Genomic DNA, 23,470 nt, shown 5'->3' with positions numbered 1-23,470 from the left:
ACTGTATTCAGTCTTCTTATTTAAACAGAAATAACTAGTGGTTATTATTAGATTAATTTTAAAATGCTGATAATATATATTTCTATACATTTTTTTCATGATGAAGATTTTTTTTTTATTTCACAAAGGTGGTTTATCAAAATGCCCAAGAGGGAGCTTGCCACTATTGGAAAAATTAATAACTAGCAGTCTCAAAGATTAAGAATTTCTTGTTCTTATTGAGGAAGGAAAAGAAATTCATGCATTCATTAGTCATTATAGTTGAGGAAAAATGAAATGTGAATTACTGTAAGTGGTATAATACATTGAGTGATGGTATTTTAGACTGGCATTATTTAAGTGTCATTTTTGGAAGAAATACAATATTAAATTTATGTTGCAATGAACAGACAAGAAACATATGAAATAAATTCAAACTATATAAAGTAGTTGTGAGAAATGCATGAGAATTATAATATTCATCTCAATGCAGTTTTGAGATGAGCTTGAACTAAGTAGAATACTTATTTTGGGAGACTGTACATGAATTGAAAGGTTATCCATCCAAGGATTAATCTTGTATTATAGTCAACATTTAGTGATCTAAGGAAAAGCATATTACGTATATGTCCCTCAGTTTTCTTACATGCCTTATAAATTTTATAAACCATAATCATCCCATGTGTAATATGTGAGAATCATAGAATCATATTTAATATCATTTTAAAATAAATGGTGAGCATAAAGATGAAGAGAAGATTTACTGAGGGAAATATTATAGCTTGTTAAATTGTCAGAACTAGAAGTTTTAGACAACTATGTTACCATGGTGTCTACTTAATGTATTCAACATTTTATAAAGAAGAAAATTTGAGAAACTGAAGAGAATAAACATGTACACAAAAACGCGCACACAGAGCTTTCATCAGTTGCATAAGGGAGGGACAAAATTATTTAAAAACATGAAGAAATCTAGAACTCCTCCAGGAAAAAAATAAACATAAAGAAAACATATTTTTAAAGAGTTTAAGCAAGAGAGAAGACAGGTATTGCTGCTCTGGTTGTTCCATCATCAAAATTCACTATAGGAGATGACATGAAGGAATAAGATAAGAAAATGTTTACAGGAAAAATATTTTTCTAGGACCAGATGTCCTAAAGATGAATTCAGGTAACATGTCAATTCCTAATAATGGAGACATAGTATGATTGAAACATGAATGTACCTGAGGGATGTGTTTATTCCTAACTTAATAAATATGAGGTTTGATGTGATCTTCCAAATAGAGAGGGATTCTTCATTTTAAGTCATGTCCGACTCTTGCACCCCCATAAACTGTAGCTTGCCAGGCTCCTCTGTCCATGGGTTTCTTCAGGCAAGAATACTGGAGTAGGTTGCCATGCCCTTCTCTGGGGGATCTTCCTGACCCAGGAGTCAAACCCAGTTCTCCCATATTGCAGGCAGATTCCTTAACGACTGATCTATGAGGAAAGATAAATATACTTTATGGTATCCTAAATATTAATATGAAGCAGAAAAATTTGACCCATTTAATCACAGGAAAAATCTTCTATAATAACAGCTACTATTCACTGATAACCTACTGTGTTTCAAGTAATATGCCTTATGCATTCTTTATCTAAATAATGCCTTCACAATTAAGGTGTCACAGAAAGTTCCGGATATTCTGTGTTAATGATACTTTCAGCTGTTGAGGTGTCAGGTAGGAATCTGAAGGAGCCTAAGCAGAATTCCATGTTTGACTCATTGGGATATAAACATATCATCTTCTCTGTGCAGTAAAGTGAAAGTTAGGAAGCAATGGTATAATTCTCACAATGGCCGTATTAAATATTTATTGTTATTATTTTTTACATAAATTTGAGCTGAAATAAGTTTACTAATTCTATTTTAAAAAGTCAAGTAACATTCTCTAGATCCCATGGCTAGAGAATCTTGTGCATTCTAAATATGTCTGATTCAATCTTGAGCTTTCAAGGACTAAATGCACTTTATGCATACACACATTAGAATCTCTCCATACACATCTCTCTCCTTGCAAGTCATCTGTATACTCTCCTTCCCCTTTTCTGCCCCTTCTTTGGTGAAGATATTTATGCATTTTTTAATTCCACCCGTACTGTTTTACTTTCAAATCTTAACATATGAAATATAGTAGAAAGAGTTTAGACTTTGGAATCAAAGAAACCTGGGTTGTAGCTCATATTTTAAATGGGCTACAAAAATAGGCTACAGTAATATTTTATGTGGGTTAAATTAGTTAACCACAAACTCGGATTCCAGTTTAGCTTGATGAATGTAAATGAATATGGGAAAGCCACCTAAATTAATGGAATATGTAGAATCTCTCATTAAGCTGGTTTAACGGTGGGTGATCCAGTTTCAATAGATTATGTCAGTGAAGGTGGCCCAGAGTAGAGTTAGCAGACAGAAGCCCCTGCTGATATCTTCAGTTGCTATTCAGTGTCCTTGATCATCTCAGGGACTGGTTGACCATCTGCTCTTTTAACGACTGTGATCTACGAAAAACAAAAACAAAAACCTGAAAATGATGTTTTGGTTTAGGTTTCATGAACAAGTAATGACTTTCCCTCATATATGTCCTCCCAGCAATTAGCTCCAGCTTGTGTACACTATGTATTATTCTATAATGTGAAAGAGCATATTTCATAGTTACTGAATTTCTCCAGACATTCAGTTGGGGACAGTGTACTGTGATATCTGGAAGGGTGTATAAGTAAAAATATATATTATTGCCATCTAGATGGAGCACAGAAGGGTTTCTAGAGGGTCAACATTTCTCAAAATGATGACAAACCAAAGCAGTGTCTTGTTGGGTAAGCATGGTCTACAGCTAAATGTGCAGCTCGTGGGATACAGTTCTGCCCATTCTCTCAGTCACAAGTCTCCTCAAGGGCAAAACTTCCTCCAGTGCTAGAATCCACCGTAGTACAGTTAATTTTGTGCTAAATTCCTACTGGTTGAGGTTTCTTCAGTGCTGGACTGCAGTAGGTATGGTGCTTCCAGTCCCAGCTGCTGACAAAAGATAGTTTTGCCAGCTCATAGTTCCCAAAGCACTTGATTTTCTGCACTGCCCCCAACACCTTCTCTAATGGCTTCACAAAAGATTGCCACAAGTGAGGCTTCTCACCTGGCTGTCTCTTAGGTGACCGTTGTGCATCCTGAGGTGACTGTCCTCCCTGTGGATGGTTTCCCCCAACACCACAGAGAATCTATGTTCAGAAGCAATTTAGTGCCACTTTTCACTGTATGTTGCTGCTAAGTCGCTTCAGTCGTGTCCGACTCTCTGTGACCCCATAGACGGCAGCCCACCAGGTTCCCCCGTCCCTGGGATTCTCTAGGTAAGAACACTGGAGTGGGTTGCCATTTCCTTCTGCAATGCATGAAAGTGAAAAGTGAAAGTGAAGTTGCTCAGTCGTGTCTGACTCTTCGCGACCCCATGGACTGTAGCCTACCAGGCTCCTCTGCCCATGAGATTTTCTAGGCAAGAGTACTGGAGTGGGGTGCCATCACCTTCTCTGGCCATAAATGTGCCCTCTCCTTCCCCACCCCATGCCATCTTTGGTCAGTGGGGAAGAAATGCTCTTTAGATAGCTGTCACAGCTCTATGCGCAATAGATATGATAATATACACATACCTACCTGCATGTACACACAGGATTCCTAGTACATTATCTCACACAGGCTGAAAAATGTATATTCAGTTCTCTTTCTTCTTGTCTTGTCACATTTATGACTTAACAAGTAGTGCAGTCTAGAGAACTAGAGAATTGAGAAGCATGTTAGTAAGAATCTTTATTCTTTCTTCATTCCTCACCCAATTTGGGTCCTTTCTTACTCCCTTCATATTTATAAACTCGAATAATTTCTACTTCTGTGTTCAGGAGCTCATAATTTCTATCATGGTTAATTAATATTTTTCTTAAATTATTTTCTATCTTGATTTAATTCTCTTAAAGCCATTTTTCATAGAGCTACTAGGGTGATTTTTATTAAAATTCAGATATGATCATGGTGTCCCTTTGTTGGAAACAGTTCAATGTTAAAATACTTTGGGGATAATAATCAAACTCATTACTGAGAAGTTAACATTTCTATTCTAGGCTCAACTACTTTTCAGTCACTTATCATTTCATCTACTAAACCTTGTGTGCTGTTCATACTTAAAAAGTACTGTACTCTAAACAATTTTTAAATTTAATCAGAGGTACAAACTACTATATATAAAATGCATTAGCTATCAGTATGTATTATATACTATAGTACAGTATAATAACCTTTATTATTTTATTTAAAATCACCATTATTTTGTGATGATTTTAAATGGACGACGGCCTATAAAAATGTTGAGTCGCTATGTTGGACACCTGAAACTGTGATGTAGTAAATCAAATTCACTTCTATTAAAAAAAAAAAAAAAAAAGTTTACAAGAGAAAGTTCAGTTCAGTTTAGTTCAGTTCAGTCGTGTCCAACTCTTTGCAACCCCATAAACCACACCATGCCAGGCTTCCCTGTCCATCATCAACTCCAGGAGTTTACCCAAACTCACGTCCGTTGAGTTGGTGATGCCAACTAACAATCTCATCCTCTGTCGTCCCCTTCTCCTTGTGCCTTCAGTCTTCCCAACATCAGGGAAATGAGTCAGTTCTTCACATTAGGTGGCCAAAATATTGGAGTTTCAGCTTCAACATCAGTCCTTCCAATGAACCTTCAGTATTGATTTCCTTTAGGATGGACTGGCTGGATTGCCTTTCAGTACAAGGGACTCTCAAGAGTCTTCTCCAACTCCACATTTCAAAGCATCAGTTCTTCGGCGCTCAACTTTCTTTATGGTCCAAATCTCACATCCATACATGATTACTGGAAAAATCATAACCTTGACTAGATGGACCTTTGTTGACAAGTAATGTCTGTGCTTTTTAACATGCTGTCTAGGTTGGTCATAACGTTCCTTCCAAGAAGTAAGCGTCTTTTAATTTCATGGCTGCATTCACTATCTGCAGTGATTTTGGAGCCCAGAAAGATAAAGTCAGCCACTGTTTCCACTGTTTCCCCATCTATTTGCCATGAAGTGATGGGGTCAGATGCTATGATCTTAGTTTTCTGAATGTTGAGCTTTAAGCCAACTTTTTCACTCTCCTCCTTCACTCTCATTAAGAGGCTCTTTAATTCTTCTTCACTTTCTGCCATAAGGGTGGTGTGATCTGCATATCTGAGGTTATCTATATTTCTCCCGGCAATCTTAATTCCAGACTCTGCAGCAGCAGACCTGCAAACACATTTCTCAAGAGGCAGGTCAGGTGGTCTGCTATTCCCATCTCTTTCAGAATTTCCCACAGATTATTGTGATCCACACAAAGGCTTTGGCACAGTCAATAAAGCACAAATAGATGTTATTCTGAAACTCTCTTGCTTTTTTGATGATCCAGTGGATATTGGTACTTTGATCTCTGGTTCCTCTGCCTTTTCTAAAACCATCTTGAACATCTGGAAGTTCATGGTTCACATATTCCTGAATCCTGGCTTGGAGAATTTTGAGCATTACTTTACAGTGTATGAGGAGAGTGCAATTGTGCGGTAGTTTGAGTATTCTTTGGCATTGCCTTTCTTTGCGATTGCAATGCCAACTGACCTTATCCAGTCCTGTGTCCACTGCTGTGTTTGCCAAATTTGCTGACATATTGACTGCAGCACTTTCACAGCATCATCTTTTAGGCTTTGAAATAGATCAACTGGAATTCCATCACCTCCACTAGCTTTGTTCGTAGTGATACTTCCTAAGACCCACTTGACTTCACATGCCAGGATGTTTGGCTCTAGGTGAGTGATCACACCATCATGATTATCTGGGTCATGAAGACATTTTTTGTTTACTTCTTCTGTGTAGTCTTGCCACCTCTTATTAATATCTTCTGCTTCTGTTTGGCCATATCATTTCTGTCCTTTATTGAGCCTATCTTTGCATGAAATGTTCCCTTGGTATCTCTAATTTTCTTTAAGAAATCTCTAGTCTTTCCTATTCTATGGTTTTCCTCTATTTCTTTTCATTGAATGCTGAGGAAGGCTTTCTTATCTCTCCTTGCTATGCTTTGGAACTCTACGTTCAAATGGGTATATCTTTCCTTTTCTCCTTTGCTTTTCACTTCTCTTCTTTTCACAGCTATTTGTAAGTTCTCCTCAGACAACCATTTTGCTTTTTTGCATTTTTTTTTCTTGGGGATGGTCTTGATCCCTGTCTCCTATGCAGTGTCACGAACCTCTATCCATAGTTCATCAGGCACTCTGTCTATCAGATATAGTCCCTTAAATCTATTTCTCACTCCCACTGTATAATCATAAGGGATTTGATTTAGGTCATACCTGAATGGTCTAGTGGTTTTCCCCACTTTCTTCAATTTAAGTCTGAATTTGGCAGTAAGGAGTTCATGATCTGAGCCACAGTCAGCTCCTGGTCTTGTTTTTGCTGACTTTATAGAGCTTCTCCATCTTTGGCTACAAAGAATATAATCAATCTGATTTCAGTGTTGACCATCTGGTGATGTCCATGTGTAGAGTCTTCTCTTGTGTTGTTGGAAGAGGGTGTTTGCTATGGCCAGTGTGTTCTCTTGGCAAAACTATTTTAGCCTTTGCCCTGCTTCATTCTGTACTCCAGGGCCAAATTTGCCTGTTACCCCAGGTATTTCTTGACTTCCTACTTTTGCATTCCAGCCCCCTATAATGAAAAGGACATCTTTTTTGGGTGTTATTTCTAAAAGGTCTTGTAGGTCTTCATAGAACCGTTCAACTATAGCTTCTTCAGCATTACTGGTCAGGGCATAGACTTGGATTTGAATGGTTTGCCTTGGAGACAAACAGAGATTATTCTGTCGTCTTTGAGATTTTGGACTCTTTTGTTGACTAGGCTGGCTACTCCATTTCTTCTAAGGGATTACTGCCCACAGTAGTAGATAAAATGTTCATCTGAGTTAAATTCACCCATTCCAGTCTATCTTAGTTCGCTGATTCCTAGAATGTTGATATTCACTCTTGCCATCTCCTGTTTGACCAGTTCCAGTTTGCCTTGATACATGGACCTAGCATTCCAGGTTCCTATGCAATATTGCTCTTTACAATATTCTATCACCAGTCACATCCACAACTGGGTATTGTTTTTGCTTTGGCTCCATCCCTTCATTCTTTCTGGAGTTATTTCTCCATTGATCACCAGTAGCATATTGGACACCTACCAACTGAGGAGTTCATCTTTCAGTTAAACTTTAGTAATTCTGAACTGCTTGCATAATTCATATTATTTTACTTTTTTTTTATCACCTAGCATTATGAGTGGTCAGTGAATTATTGTTAGACAAGCAAGTATAGGTATGAATAAAGTGGGTTAGAGAAAAATGAATGAAGGAGCAAACAGATCAGCAGTTTTTCTTCATTCAGTTGTGTGAAGAACAGTCATACTTGATATTTGGAGATGACTAATTTCATACATTCAGTTCAGTTCATTTCAGCCACTCAGTCGTGTCTGATTCTTTGTGACCCCATGAATCGCAGCATGCCAGGCCTCCCTGTCCATCACCAACTCCCGGAGTTCACTCTGACTCACGTCCATCAACTCAGTGATGCCATCCAGCCTTCTCATTCTCTGTCGTCCCCTTCTCCTCCTGTCCCCAATCCTTCCCAGCATCAGAGTCTTTTCCAGTGAGTCAACTCTTGACATGAGGTGGCCAAAGTACTGGAGTTTCAGCTTCAGCATCATTCCTTCCAAAGAAATCCCAGGGCTGATCTCCTTCAGAATGCACTGGTTGGATCTCCTTGCAGTCCAAGGGACTCTAAGGTCAAGAGTCTTCTCCAACACCACAGTTCAAAAGCATCAATTCTTTGGCGCTCAGCTTTCTTCACTGTCCAACTCTCACATCCATACATGACCACTGGAAAAACCATAGCCTTGATTAGACGCACCTTTGTAAATATGCATCATAGGTTTATTCAGTACAGAATGTGATGCTCATGTAAATATAATGTTATTTAAGTTTGGTATAAAATATACATATGTAAAAATTCAAAATCACTAAGATAGCAGTACAATGAGAATTCTTTACACGGGTAAATAAAGAAAAAAAAGAAAAATTAACAGTTCAGTAGGAAAACAATTAACCAGCTAATGACAGAGAGCTTGATAAAAGTCTAGGAGAGGTAGAACTACAGATTGTTATATGGAGAAATGGAAATAAAATATGTAAAGACAGTTGATTTAATAATGTGCAAAGCTAGAGAACATTGTAGAAAGCTGGAGAATGGACAGAAATATCTCTTGGAGAGAATTTGAAGTAGGTGATTTTTTTTAAGAAGTGAAGGAAACAAGAATAAAAATATACTGGAGCCTCTTAAATTATAAATAAGTAAGGTCATTTTTGAGCTTCCCAGGTGGCTCAGTGGTAAAAGAATTTGCCTGCTAATGCATGAGCTACAGGAGTCATGGATTCCATCTGTGGGTTGGGAAGATACACTGAAGAAGAAAATGATAGAGGAGCTTGGAGGGCTGCAGTCCATGAGGTTTCAAAGAGTTGGACATGACTGAGTGATTGAGCATACACTCATGCAAGAAGGCATGTTAGTTAAGATGAATATGACTAGAATCTCAGAGCCAAGAATTCTCATTCAGGAATCTGTTAGGGTCAGACTTCTACCAGGTGCTATGAATGGAATGTTTCTGTTCCACCCAAATCCATGTTAATCCATACCCAATGTGATTGTATCAAGAGGTCAGGCCTTTGGAAGGTGATAGGTCATGAGAGTGGATCTCTTTTAAGAGTGAGATTAGTGCCCTTATAAAGAGATCACAGGGAGCTCACTCATGTCTTCCTCACTTGTAAAGATATTGTGAAAATAGAGCAGTCTATGAACTAGGAATCACAGCAGTAAATCTGCCAGTGCCTTGATCTTGGACTTCCAGGCTCTGGAACTGTGAGAAATAAATTTCTGTTATTTACAGCCTATCCAGTCTGCTGTGTTTGTTATACCAGCCTGAACAGACTAGCATACCAGTTTAGACTTTTCTGAGGTTATTTGGATTTGTTATGAAGAAAAAAAATCAGTGAGTCAATGATATTTAATATAGTGAGCTTGCAGTTTGAGCCTCATCCCTGAAAGATGTCTTCTGAGATAAGTTAGAACATCAAAATGTTTTAAAAACATATTTTGCCTATACTCGAATCATGCTAACTGATCTTCCTAGTAATTCCTACATCTTATGTTCCATCCTGTTAACATCTAGTCTTCACATGTGGAAGAGAAGTCTACTTTTGATGGATAGGATTCCATTTTCTTGAAAGTTTTTCAGAGCAAAGAGAGAAAATAATATCTAGAAAGAGAAGTCATCTAGCAATACTCATAGAAGTTTTAGGAGTCCATTAACAGAATGTTTGCTCCTCTTAGGCCCCTTGTTTAAAAGCTTCAATTAACATTACCACATAGAGATTTTCTGCCTTGATTCTGATCTGGTTTTCTCCCGGGGAGTAGAGCAAGTGAGGAGAGACAAAAAAGATTGGATCTTTGAGGTATCATTAAAGATTAGTTATTTGTTTTTCAGTCTGCTCAAATTTAGATACCCAGACCACCTATATAAATACCACAAGTGATGCTTTTTAGAAGTGAAGTCTGCAGGCAACCAGTAAAGAATCCACCTGCAATGCAGAAGACTCGGGTTTGATCCCTGGGTCAGGAAGATATCCTGAAGAAGGGAATGGCTACCCTCTCTGGTATTCTTGCTTGAGGAGCCTGGTGGGCTAGTCCATGGGGTCGCAAAGAGTTGACACAACTCAGCAACTAACAGACTGCAGGCAATACTCAGAATTATTAAAACAGGTTTTGAAAGATGTCTCAAAATAGTCTGAGACAATTTTTATGCTCAGCAAGCACTCTGACCACTACTAGTTCTACAAGTTCTACAAGTGTGTCGGGAAACTTAATGCCAAACTAAGGTGGAATACAAAAAAAAAAAAAAAGAAATAGCTTAGGATATAAAATAGAGCACAATAGTATGATTATTTTGTTCAATGAAATGTTAGCACAAGTGACATGTGTCACTTCCACTGCAGTTTTTCAAAGCCTAAGAATAGTTTCTAATATTCTCTTTCTTCTGCCAAGGTGATCTTAGAAGCAAATGTTAAGACGAAGCTACTATCAGCTAAAATCCAAGAATAACCATAATAAGCCATGAATCCTAGCAATATATTCCTAGTGTAAGAAATAAGCTTTTGCCGTGTTAATCCATGAGATTTTAAGCTTGTTAGTACAAAATACCCTGGGATGTACTATGGCCAATTACCATTTCACTCACATAGGATTGAGATATGTTTTCAATACCAACAACCCATATTTTCTTCTATTTCATATTCATTTACCTTCAGGGGGAATCCTACTGCTTTCCATTTGTTGCTCTTTGAGTCTTTTTCTTCAATGTGGGTTTCTCTTTCCCTCTTTTATTAGATTGTTTTTATTCTTATCTAAACTTTTCTGACTTCAGTTAGTTCAGTTCAGTCACTCAGTCATGTCCGACTCTGTGACCCCATGAACCGCAGCATGCCAGGCTTTCCTGTCCGTCACCAAGTCCCGGAATCCACCCAAACCCATGTCCATTGAGTTGGTGATGCCATCCAACCATCTCATCCTCTCTCGTCCCCTTCTCCTTCTGCCCTCAATCTTTCCCAACATCAGTGTTTTTTCAAATGAGTCAGCTCTTCACATCAGGTGGCCAAAGAGTTTCAGCTTCAACATCAGTCCTTCCAATGAACACCCAGGACTGATCTCCCTTAGAATGGACTGGTTGGATCTCCTTGCAGTCCAAGGAACTCTCAAGAGTCTTCTCCAACACCACAGTTCAAAAGCATCAATTCTTCAGTGCTCTGCTTTCTTTGTAGTCCAACTCTCACATCCATACATGACCACTGGAAAAACCATAGCCTTGACTAGACGGACCTTTGTTGGCAAAGTAATGTCTCTGCTTTTTAATATACTGTCTAGTTTGGTCATAACTTTCCTTCCAAGGAGTAAGCGTGTTTTAATTTCATGGCTGCAATCACCATCTGCAGTGATTTTGGAGCCCCCCAAAAATAAAGTCTGACACTGTTTGCACTGTTTCCCCATCTATTTCCCATGAAGTGATGGGATCAGGTGCCATGATCTTAGTTTTCTGAATGTTGAGCTTTAAGCCAACATTTTCACTCTCCTCTTTCACTTTCATCAAGAGGCTCTTTAGTTCTTCACTATCTGCCATAAGGTTGGTGTCATCTGCATATTTGAAGTTATTGATATTTCTCCCCGCAATCTTGATTCCAGCTTGTGCTTCTTCCAGCCCAGCGTTTCTCATGATGTACTCTGCATATAAGTTAAATAGCAAGGTGACAATATACAGCCTTGATGTACTCCTTTACCTATTTGGAACCAGTCTGTTCCATGTCCAGTTCTACCTGTTGCTTCATGACCTGCATACATGTTTCTCAAGAGGCAGGTCAGGTGTTCTTGTATTCCCATCTCTTTCAAAATTTTCCACGGTTAGTCAAAATTTTTCCACAAATGACTGGGTATGCAAATGACAAATAACTCTGCAATATGGATGTTGTTAGACTTTTTTAGTATTTTTATTATTCAATTGAATGTTTAAAAATGGCTTTTGGAATGGTATGAATGTTATTGAATCAAAGTCCATAGTGGGGATTTTTGAGAAGTCCTTATCTTCTGTTTCGTACATGTTAAACTGACATCTTTGAAGTTGAATACATTTTTCATAGACTATTGCTGTTGATACATTTTTGAATAATTAGAAATGTATTTTATCTTGTGAATATCTACAAATTTATTTTGCGTCCTCACATTTTCTGTTTAATATTAATTCTTCCTTTTAAAACTTAAGTTGTAGGACAGATTGATGTACACAAAATTTATCATAAATTTGAATATTTGCTAATATATATCTGTAGCTGTGCATGTCTCTGTAAGGATCTTTGATCCCAGTGTGTGATCTTACACGGAAGCATGTAGTTTATTTTAAATATTCTAATGGTATTTGTGGTTCTCTCTCTCCTGAGAATGAACAAAAATATAACATCATTTAGAGTACATTGAGTTTATTACTTGTAATAGATGCACCTGTTCATTTATAAGGAACCACTGCTTTCCATTTCTCTCTTCCACCATATCATGTCATCCATAGTAATAATCTGTAATGAATGTGCAGTGGAAACAGCTACAGAATAAAGACGGAGGTGAAGTGATTCTAGCTATTTTAGAAAGAACCTCAGGGCTAAAAGTGTGAAAGAGTAAAAATGAAGTGGTAACCTTCTCTGACACTTCTCAGAAGATCCACAATTCTACATAGGGTCTATTGTATGTGAATTCTGGTTATATTTACCTTAGAGATAAAGGGAAAGCAATCACACATATGGAACATTTTCTAGAGAACATTTTCAATATAATTATGATTAATGCTTCACAGGAAATAAGACAAGCTATAGTACAAATACTAAATATGTTTTGATTTAACATATAAAAACATTATTCAAAAATACATTTTGTGTCTGATGATATGGACATGACTAAAATCTAGCAAGGATATTAAAATGTTGTTAAAATGTGTGTTTCCTGTATGTATGGTCTTTTGTGGCCCTATTCAGTTATAATTTCTGCCCACCTAAGAATAAACAACTGAAGTCACTGCTATTTTATCTGTCACTGGCCAAATATGTCCAGTGGGAAAAATCTCCAATTATAAATGTTTTGTGGTATAGAGTATGTGGCCAGCTGATGATTCAAGCACTTCCTCTTCACCTTCAGAGTCTGTGACATCAGATTAATAGATTTTTTAAAAATAAAGGACATTATTTTTAAAGTACCTGGTTATGAGTTAAAGTACCTGGTTAAAGTACCTGATTCAATTCTGGAAAATCAGTAGTCAAATATAGAGAGGTAAGGGGGTTATATTGAGAAACAATTGTTTAAATTCTTTAAGAAGTTTAAAGTATACTTGAAATATAGTTGAAATAAACTCAAGTGATTAGATGATAATCTACTGTCTTTCCCATCATGGTCCAGTGTTTTACTAGAGAATTTGCTGAGGTCTAATAAAGGTAGAAATCTCTCAGTGTTTCTTGTCATACTCCAAATTTCCTATAATTATTTGAATTTTACACACCCTTTGTTTGTTCACTGATATTTAATTGAAAGTTGAAGTGTGTTAATCAGGTAACATTATCTTATATTATCTGTGATCTTAACCACTCACCATACTTTTATTGGAAGGATAACGGTTGAGGTGGTATTAACAGCCATCTATTTAAAAATATAATTAAAATCACAGGATATATAATTTTTTATAATTATATAAAATATAATTAAAATCACTCATTCAGTTAAAAGGTGCATTGTGTAAGAAGTTGGTCTTGTTCAGAGTTTTCCAGAGAAATAGAACCAAATGAGGTATAATTGGCTCTTACTGGGGGGAGAGTCAACTGCCTTTTCTATTGTGGCCTTCACTTGATTGGAAGAAGCCCATCCACATTAAAGACAGCAACCTGTTTTACTCAGTCTACCTAATTAAGCATTAATCACATCCCAAAACACAATCACAGAAACACCAAGATGATATTTGACCAAATATTTGGACACCCCGTGGTCTAGTGAAGTTTCTGCATTAAGTTAGCTATCATCCAGTGTAATCACTTTTTTTTTATTATCAATAACTCCTATTTGTTATTTGGAAAATATGCTTCAGATTCTCTGTTTTATCTGTAAGTCAAGTTGTGTGCCAAATACCACTTGCTTTCCATTCCTTAAAAGTGGTAATGATGAATTAAAATGCTGGTTTCATAACACACATTGAGTTCCTTGTAAGAAATAAACAAATAATTGACATGTTAACATTATCAATATGTTATAATATTTTAATATATTCAGTGGAGATAATATCATCCACTATATGACATAAATAATGAACACCATCTAAGGAAAAGAAGAAAAACAGTCTGTAAAATCTTTTGAATAATTCATGCATAGATGTGTATATACCTTGCGTTCTATAACCTAAAGTAGGTACAATATTATGGAATATGATAAAGGGTGAAAACTGATACAACCTAGTTAGAATTTATTTCAAAGCTTGTACAGTAAGGGTAGTTTTGAAGTCTTTTTCAGTATATTTTATCAATTGATATCAGATTAAAAACTGTTAAATTTATTCTCTAATCCAGGAACTTTGACTGAAACCATGGTCAAATAAATTTGATTTGATAAAATTATTAGAAGAAAAGACTTGATCTCTAACAAAACATCCTGTTTGATGGTTCTGTATTCTATATGATAGGTAGCAAATTTGTAGCCTGTGTATTTAAAAAATTAGAAATGCATCATTTACAAAACAGAAAATTTTACATAAAAATTAAATGGCTGTATTTCTTTCAAAGAAATAAGATCTAACAACTCCTCCCTAAATTTGCATATGGTATCTGCTTATATTAAGGGTGAAATCTTTCCATTTTCTTTCTCATTCACTATTTGAACAAATATTTACTGAGTATGATGCACTCATCATTACTACATTGTCCAATTCTTTGCCTTCTCCAACTTTGGTAGACAATTTTAATTGCAATTCACACTCTAAAAAAACAAAAAACAAAAAAAACCTGATTTTTGTTTTGTCTAACTAAATTTATGAATTAATCTACAAAGTCATATGAATGTAGTATTAAAAAATTATTCAGTACTGGGATATTGCTGCTGCTGCTGCTAAGTCACTTCAGTCGTGTCCGACTCTGTGCGACCCCTGAGATGGCAGCCCACCAGGCTCCCCTGTCCCTGGGATTCTCCAGGCAAGAACACTGGAGTGGGTTGCCATTTCCTTCTCCAGTGCATGAAAGTGAAAAGTGAAAGTGAAGTCACTCAGTCGTGTCCAACTCTTCGAGACCCCATGGACTGCAGCCTACCAGGCTCTTCCGTCCATAGGATTTTCCAGGCAAGAGTACTTGGAGTGGGGTGCCATTGCCTTCTCCGATTGGGATGTTACCAAGTAGTAAAATTTCCTTCAAGAAATGTGACTGGTTCCTTTTTCTTTCTTTCAGTCGCTATCCAGATTGACACCATATGACTCAGTCTTACGTGGCAGGAATAGAAGGAATTAGTCTCAATTTGCTCATAGTGAAAATGAGTACTGATGCTACTGTTTACTGAATCAACTAGTTACCATTATCTTTTGTGTTAGTGTCACCAGAATAAAGAGGAACAGATTAGTAAAATGATATTTTACACTAAGGAAATACTTACCAAATACATCAACACAAGGAAAGATATTCACAAATAAGTCTCAATACTTGGTTTATCTGTAGAGGAATGACTTAAATTTGATGCCATCAATTATGAGTACATAAAACAGTGAAAATATGTTACTTTTTAAAATTTTAATCATTTAGACAGTCCTTGTCTTGCTACTATACCTTTTACCAAGAGGTGGCAGTACCATATTTTCAACATTCATCAGTTGACAGGAAATATTTAATATTGACTCAGAGTATCATTTTTTTTCTGAAATTAGTAATACAAGTCAGTATTTAAGTTCATTCTCATGGAAATCAACTGTGTGATAATTACAGCACGTTTTTTGTAGACCATTATTAATCTTCTTTATTATCTAGAGCTTTCTTTTTATTATATGCAGTGCTCTCTAATGATTGCCGGCACATACACACCTGGCTGCCTTACCACCATATTCAGTTCTTAGTGTGCTTAAGAAACAGTAAGTATGAAGGTAACTTGAGTAAAAATACAATTTATTGTATTTACTGATATACGGGGATGGCCCAAAATATATGTTACAGTGTTTTTGTGAAACCAAGGAGTTTTGAATTAAATGATATAAAACCTTGCTTCTCACAGTGTGGTCCACATTAGTCCCCTAAGAGCTCATTATAAATGTAGAATTTCAGTACCCACCCATTCTTAATCTGAATGTGCATTTTATCAGGATCCCCAAATGATATGAATCCTAGTAAATGATGAGAGAGGATGAGATGGCTGGATGGCATCACCGACTTGATGGATGTGAGTTTGAGTGAACTCCGGGAATTGGTGATGGACAGGGAGGCCTGGTATGCTGCGATTCATGGGGTTGCAAAGAGTCGGACACAACTGAGCAACTGAACTGAACTGAACTGAAATGATGAGAGGCACTCATCTGAATTAATGTTTACAAAAATCACTGATAATCAGAATTGACCTTAGGACAGTGCTTTATAAGTCTTGTTCTTTCCAGTGTGTTGATATGATGCATTATATACCTTGGATAAATCCCACAATGTCTTATTGTGTAATTATTGTTATATACTGATGGCTTTGTTTTCTTCTAGTTGTTTTACAGTTTCAGGTCTACATTTAAGACTTTAATCAATTTAAAAAATTTTGGTGTGTTTCTGTGTGTCATTAGAGAATGGGCCAGTTCCATCGTCTCATGTATCTATTCTTATGCTGGTACTGCACCATTTTGATTACTATAGCTTTGTATTACATTTTGAGGCCAGGTAGCATGATGCTTGCAGCATTGAATCTGTAGATTTTTTTGGGCAGTATTAATACTTTTAGCAATACTGTCTTCCAGTCTGTGAATATAAATATGTTTCCATTTTTGTGTGTCTGGACTAATTTATTTTATCAATATTTTATAAGTTTTTGGTATAAATGTTGTTTGCTTTCTTAGTTAAGTTAATACCTCATCCGTTGTTTGTGCAATTGAGTTGCCTATGATGTGGTGAAATGAAAAATAGCACCAACAGTGAACATTATTTAAATTTCTTGAGAATTCTTAGGAAAAAACACTGCATTCAAAACATCTCTAAAGTATTTTAAAGCAGCCACTGTTTAATTTAACTTTTGAAATAGATCACATTTTTGGCCTGATCACTGCTGTCTTAATGATGGGGGCTGCATTGTAAATATATGTATTTATACTTTATACATTGAAGGAACAATTGGCTCTGTATGAACGTTAAAAGAGAATGGCTTTTGCCAAATCAAAGAAAACTCCTTTATGTTCACATCTTACACAACGCTTGTTATTAAGAAAAACTGTCCTTGACCTTGATGGAAGCCAGAATTACATATGACAGGGATCAATTAGTTCAGTTCAGTTGCTCAGTCGTGTCTGACTCTTTGCGATCCGATGAATCCCAGCATGCCAGGCCTCCCTGTCCATCACCAACTCCCGGAGTTCACTCAAACTCATGTCCATCGAGTCAGTGATGCCATCCGGCCATCTCATCCTCTGTCGTCCCCTTCTCCTCTTGTCCCCAATCCCTCCCAGCATCAGAGTCTTTTCCAATGAGTCAACTCTTCGCATGAGGTGGCCAAAGTACTGGAGTTTCAGCTTTAGCATCATTTCTTCCAAAGAAATCCCAGGGCTGATCTCTTTTAGAATGGACTGTTGGGATCTCCTTGCAGTCCAAGGGACTCTCAAGAGTCTTCTCCAACACCACAGTTCAAAAGCATCAATTCTTTGGCCCTCAGCTTTCTTCACCGTCCAACTCTCACATCCATACATGACCACAGGAAAAACCATAGCCTTGACTAGACGGACCTTTGTTGGCAAAGTAATGTCTCTGTTTTTCAATATGCTATCCAGGTTGGTCATAACATTCCTTCCAAGGAGTAAGCGTCTTTTAATTTCATGGCTGCAATCACCATCTGCAGTGATTTTGGAGCCCAGAAAAATAAAGTCGGACACTATTTCCACTGTTTCCCCATCTATTTCCCATGAAGTGATGGGACCAGATGCCATGATCTTCATTTTCTGAATGTTGAGCTTTAAGCCAACATTTTCACTCTCCTCTTTCACTTTCATCAAGAGGCTTTTGAGTTCCTCTTCACTTTCTGCCATAAGGGTGGTGTCATCTGGATATCTGAGGTTATTGATATTTCTCCCCGCAATCTTGATTACAGCTTCTGCTTCTTCCAGCCCAGCATTTCTCATGATGTACTCTGCAATAAGCTAAATAAGTAGGGTGACAATATACAGCCTTGACAAACTCCTTTTCCTATTTGGAACCAGTCTGTTGTTCCATGTCCAGTTCTAACTGTTGCTTACTCTCCTCCGTTTTTCCTCTTAGTCTGGTGGTGGTGGTGGTTTTGTTCCTATCTTGTTCCTAAGCATGTCAGACTGCTTTCTCCATGGGATTTTCCAGGCAAGAATACTGGAGTGGATTGCCATTTCCTTCTTCAGGGAATCTTCCTGACCCAGAGATCCAATTCACATCTCCTGCACTGGCAAGCAAATTCTGTACCACTGAGACTTCAGGGAAGCACTCCTCTTAGTGTAATATCTGTTAACCTAATTAAAGTAGTAACATGATAAAATTTTACCTTACGTTTCTCTTTAAGCTCTCCACTGTGACAGGTTGAGCATATTATATGAAGTAGATTGGTATATATACTTCCTTTGCTGTTGTTACAACTTCAACTTTGTCTGTTTATATCAAATGACATTCATGACATATGTAATTTTGTACTGATGATATTCAAGCTGATTTTAGAAAAGGCAGAGGAACCAGAGATCAAAATGCCAACATCCGCTGGATCATGGAAAAAGCAAGAGAGTTCCAGAAAAATATCTATTTCTGCTTTATTGACTATGCCAAAGCCTTTGACTGTGTGGATCACAATAAACTGTGGAAAATTCTGAAAGAGATGGGAATACCAGACCACCTGACCTATCTCTTAAGAAACCTGTATGCAGGTCAGGAAGCAACAGTTAGAACTGGACAGGGAACAACAGACTGATTCCAAATAGACAAAGGAGTATATCAAGGCTATATATTGTCACCCTGCTTATTTAACTTCTATGCAGAGTACATCATGAGAAATGCTGGGCTGGATGAAGAACAAGCTGGAATCAAGATTGCTGGGAGAAATATCCATAACCTCAGATATGCAGATGACACCACCCTTTCGGCAGAAAGTGAAGAGGAACTCAAAAGCCTCTTGATGAAAGTGAAAGAGGAGAGTGAAAAAGTCAGCTTAAAGCTCAACATTCAGAAAACAAAGATCATGGCATCTGGTCCCATCACTTCATGGCAAATAGATGGAGAAACAGTGGTTACAGTGGCAGACTTTATTTTCTTGGGTTCCAGTCACTGCAGATAGTGACTGCAGCCATGAAATAAAAAGACGCTTGCTCCTTGGAAGAAAAGTTATGACCAATCTAGACAGCATATTCAAAAGCAGAGACATTACTTTGCCCACAAAGGTCCATCTAGTCAAGGCTATGGTTTTTCCAGTATTCATATATGGGTGTGAGAGTTAGACTATAAAGAAAACTGAGCACCGAACAACTTATACTTTTGAACTGTGGTGTAGGAGAAGACTCTTGAGAGTCCCTTGGACTGCAAAGAGATCCAACCAGACCATCCTAGAGGAAATCAGTCCTGAATGTTCTTTGGAAGGACTAATGCTCAAGGTGAAACTCCAATCCTTTGGCCACCTGATGTGAAGAACTGACTCACTGAAAAGACCCTGATGCTGGGAAAGATTGAAGGCAGGAGGAGAAGGGGTCGACAGAGGATGAGGTGGTTGAATGGCATCACCAACTCAATGCACAGGAGTTTGAGTAAACTTCGGGAGTTGGTGATGGGCAGGGAGGCCCAGCGTGCCTCAGTCCATGTGGTCGCAAAGAGTCGGACATGACTGCGGGACTGAACTGAACTGAACTGCGCATGTGCAGAAAATGAGCAGTGACTTTGTATAGCAACTTCTGTTAATGGACAGGTTTCTTTGGACAGATAAGTCATCCTTTTGGGAACTCCTTAATAATAAGAATTGTGGAGGACAGAGGCTAGTGGAGGACAGAGGTGGGTAGATCAATCCTCTTACCAATACAGGAGATGTAAGGGATGTGGGTTCGATCCCTGGGTCGGGAAGATTCCCTGGAGAAGGAAATGGCAACCCACTCCAGTATTATTGCCTGGAAAGTTCCATGGACAGAGAAGCCTGGTGGGCTACAGTTCATGGGGTCGCAAAGAGTTGGAGACAACTGAGCATATTATAATTTTGAACTTCCCTGGTGTCTCAGACAGTAAAGCGTCTGCCTACAGTGCCAAAGACCCGGTTTCAATCCCTGGGTTGGGAAAATCCACTGGAGAAGGAAGTGGCAACCCACTGTAGTACTCTTACTGGAAAATCCCATGGCTGGAGGAGCCTGGTAGGCTACAGTCCACAGGGTTGCAAAGAGTTGTACAGTACTGAGCGACTTTACTTTACTTTAATAATAATAGATAGTGGGAGAGGGGTAAACATTAAATGAACTAGTTTCTATCAGGATGGTAGAAATTCTATTAATATCACTTAATTTTAGAGAAATATTAATGAAAAATTTCTGCCAACAGCATACAAGGATTTCAATTCCTCCACGTCCTCACCAACACTTGTTATTTTTTGTTTGTTTCTAGGATACTACTCATCCTATTACAATGTGAGACTGTAGTTTTGATTTGCATTTCCCTGAGGATTAATGAAGTTCCCTTTACCTTTTATCTGCTGGCCATTTATATGTCTTTAGAGAAATATCAGTTCAATACTTTTACCTTTTTCTTACTTGGGTTATTTGGGTTTGTTTTTCTATTCAGTTCTAGAAGTTCATTGTATTTTGGAAATTAAGCCCTTATCAGATATATGGTTTGTAAATATCTCCTTTCAGTCCATAGATTGCCTTTTCAATGGGTATAAAATTACAAATATAAAAGAGCCCATTAGGTACTGGAGAGGGAAGGCTCTCATAATACTCTGTTTTAGGCAGAGAAACTCCTATATCTTCTCTCTCAAAGCAAAATGATGTGTCACAATTCTCCGAAAGTTTACAAGAAACTTATATTTAAATGTAGAATCTATCATCTGTCATGCCATGAGGCAATTTAGACCATGATTCCATTGTCATTTTATATAACCTTAATTATAGCTATTAAAAATAGCAGGGGATGGCCCTCCCAGCTCCTGAACCTCTCATGGAAAACACCTGTGAAAGCTTCCAGATACCCTCCCACACCCATTCCCATAGTTATCACTCAGCAGTACCATGTTATGGGTGAATGTATAACTGTTGTCTGAAATGGGTTGGAATCTTCTGGCTGCTCAGAATGGAAATTAATACTACTTGTTACAATGGGGCAGACCTGAGGCTCACTGCCAGATTAGCAAGAACTAATCCTTGAAACAATGGAAACAGTGTCAGACTTTATTTTTGGGGGCTCCAAAATCACTGCAGATTGTGACTGCAGCCATGAAATTAAAAGACACTTACTCCTTGGAAGGAAAGTTATGACCAACCGAGATAGCATATTCAAAAGCAGAGACATTACTTTGCCAAAAAAGGTCCGTCTAGTCAAGGCTATGGTTTTTCCTGTGGTCATGTATGGATGTGAGAGTTGGACTGTGAAGAAGGCTGAGCGCTGAAGAATTGATGCTTTTGAACTGTGGTGTTGGAGAAGACTCTTGAGAGTCCCTTGGACTGCAAGGAGATCTAGCCAGCCCATTCTGAAGGAGATCAGCCCTGGGATTTCTTTGGAAGGAATGATGCTAAAGTTGAAACTCCAGTACTTTGGCCACCTCACGTGAAGAGTTGACTCATTGGAAAAGACTCTGATGCTGGGAGGGATTGGGGGCAAGAGGAGAAGGGGATGACAGAGGATGAGATGGCTGAATGGCATCACTGACTCGATGGACATGAGTCTAAGTGAACTCCGGTAGTTGGTGACGGACAGGGAGGCCTGGCATGCTGCGATTCATGGGGTCACAAAGAGTCGGACACGACTGAGCGACTGAACTGAACTGAATCCTTGAAAAGTGTTGAAAACAATCAGGACACGATTTGGTCACCTGTCTTTCAAACTATTATCTGGCACATAGCATGCAGTATTATCCCAAATTCTTCTACATTAACACAAAATAAAACAGATAATTTAATACCAGGTAGAGCATAACATTCTGGACAACATATTCACTATCAGTTCCCATGAAATTTCTTCAGATCCCATTAATCAACATACAGAAAGCCTATACACTTCCTTTTCCAGAAGTAGATCTATGTCAGTTTGCTATACTTATTGCTAAAATTGTCAAGAACTGTGAGATTTCTGTGACTATGCTCTACTTAAAAGCTGGCAAGTAATTTGCCACAATTTTAGAGATGCTGACAGAATACAGGAGACATGAGTCATAGACATAAAACTTTATGGCTAATGGCAGTGCAAGTAGCATGGACATTAGAATGTTTCCTCAGTCCACTTTGCCACTAAGGCCCATGGGAATTACCAAACTGGATCCAAATAGATGCCTGAAAATGCAATGATTTACCTCTTATGGAAAGACATTCTGACATTAGGAAACTAAAATTTTTTATGAAGGGAGTTAAGCACGCCTGCTCCAAAGGAAGGCACTTTCTATCTTCTTTGCTGCTGCTGCTGCTGCTAAATTGCTTCAGTCATGTCTGACTCTGTGTGACCCCAGAGACGGCAGCCCACTAGGCTTTCCCATCTCTGGATTCTCCAGGCAAGAACACTGGAGTGGGTTGCCATTTCCTTCTCCAATGCATGAAAGTAAAAAGTGAAAGTGAAGTCGCTCAGTTGTGTCCAACTCTTAGCAACCCCATGGACCGAAGCCTAGTAGGCTCCTCCATCCATGGGATTCTCTAGGCAAGAGTACTGGAGTGGGGTGCCATTGCCTTCTCCGTCTATCTTCTTTGGCTGATTGTTAAACAGATACCTTTGAAAACATAGTCTTCAACAAAGGCAGTCAATGTCTTTGCAAAATGTCAGGAAACCTCAGGCATCCATAAAGAATCATCTCTCAGTGTTGGTTTCCCAGGGTAAAGAATCTGGCTGCCAATGGAGGAAAATCAGGAGATGTGAATTCAGTCCTTGGGTTGGGGTTTGGAAGATGCCCTGGAGGAGGAAATGGCAACCCACTTCAGTGTTTTTGCAACTGAACAGGCACATTGTCTTCCTCAGCTTTACTTACTTTTCTTCTCTCTCTCTTTCCCTCTCTCTCTCCCTCCCTCTGTATTCCTTCTTTCCTCTCCCTTTCTTTTTCTCTCCCTTCCTTTCTTCCTTTTTCTTTCATCTTTCTTCTGTACTTGACTTTAATGGAGTTCACAGAGTTAAGACTAAAATAGTATTAAATATTTTCAGATACAGTGGTACATAAAAATTAAATAGTGCTGATGTCTTTGGATGTACAGTTAGTTTGATTTTCTCCTTTAGATTTTATTTACATTTGTCAGATGTATGTTTCTATGTGAGTATGTGTATGTTGAGAGGAAGCACTTAAAATTTTACAAGTTAGACTTTGTATTAAATTTGCCTTATGTAAGTTTATACTTAGATTCGCAGATCATTTCTGTGGAATCTGTATTTGATAGGCCTAAGATGGTACCC

The sequence above is a fragment of the Bos grunniens genome, chromosome 12 (assembly GCF_055505025.1).
Source record: "Bos grunniens cultivar Pamir isolate PY7600 chromosome 12, Bosgru_T2T1.0, whole genome shotgun sequence".
NCBI classification, from domain to species: Eukaryota; Metazoa; Chordata; class Mammalia; order Artiodactyla; family Bovidae; genus Bos; species Bos grunniens.
The sequence above is the reverse complement of the archived record's forward strand: the minus strand, read 5'-3'. Positions refer to the sequence as shown.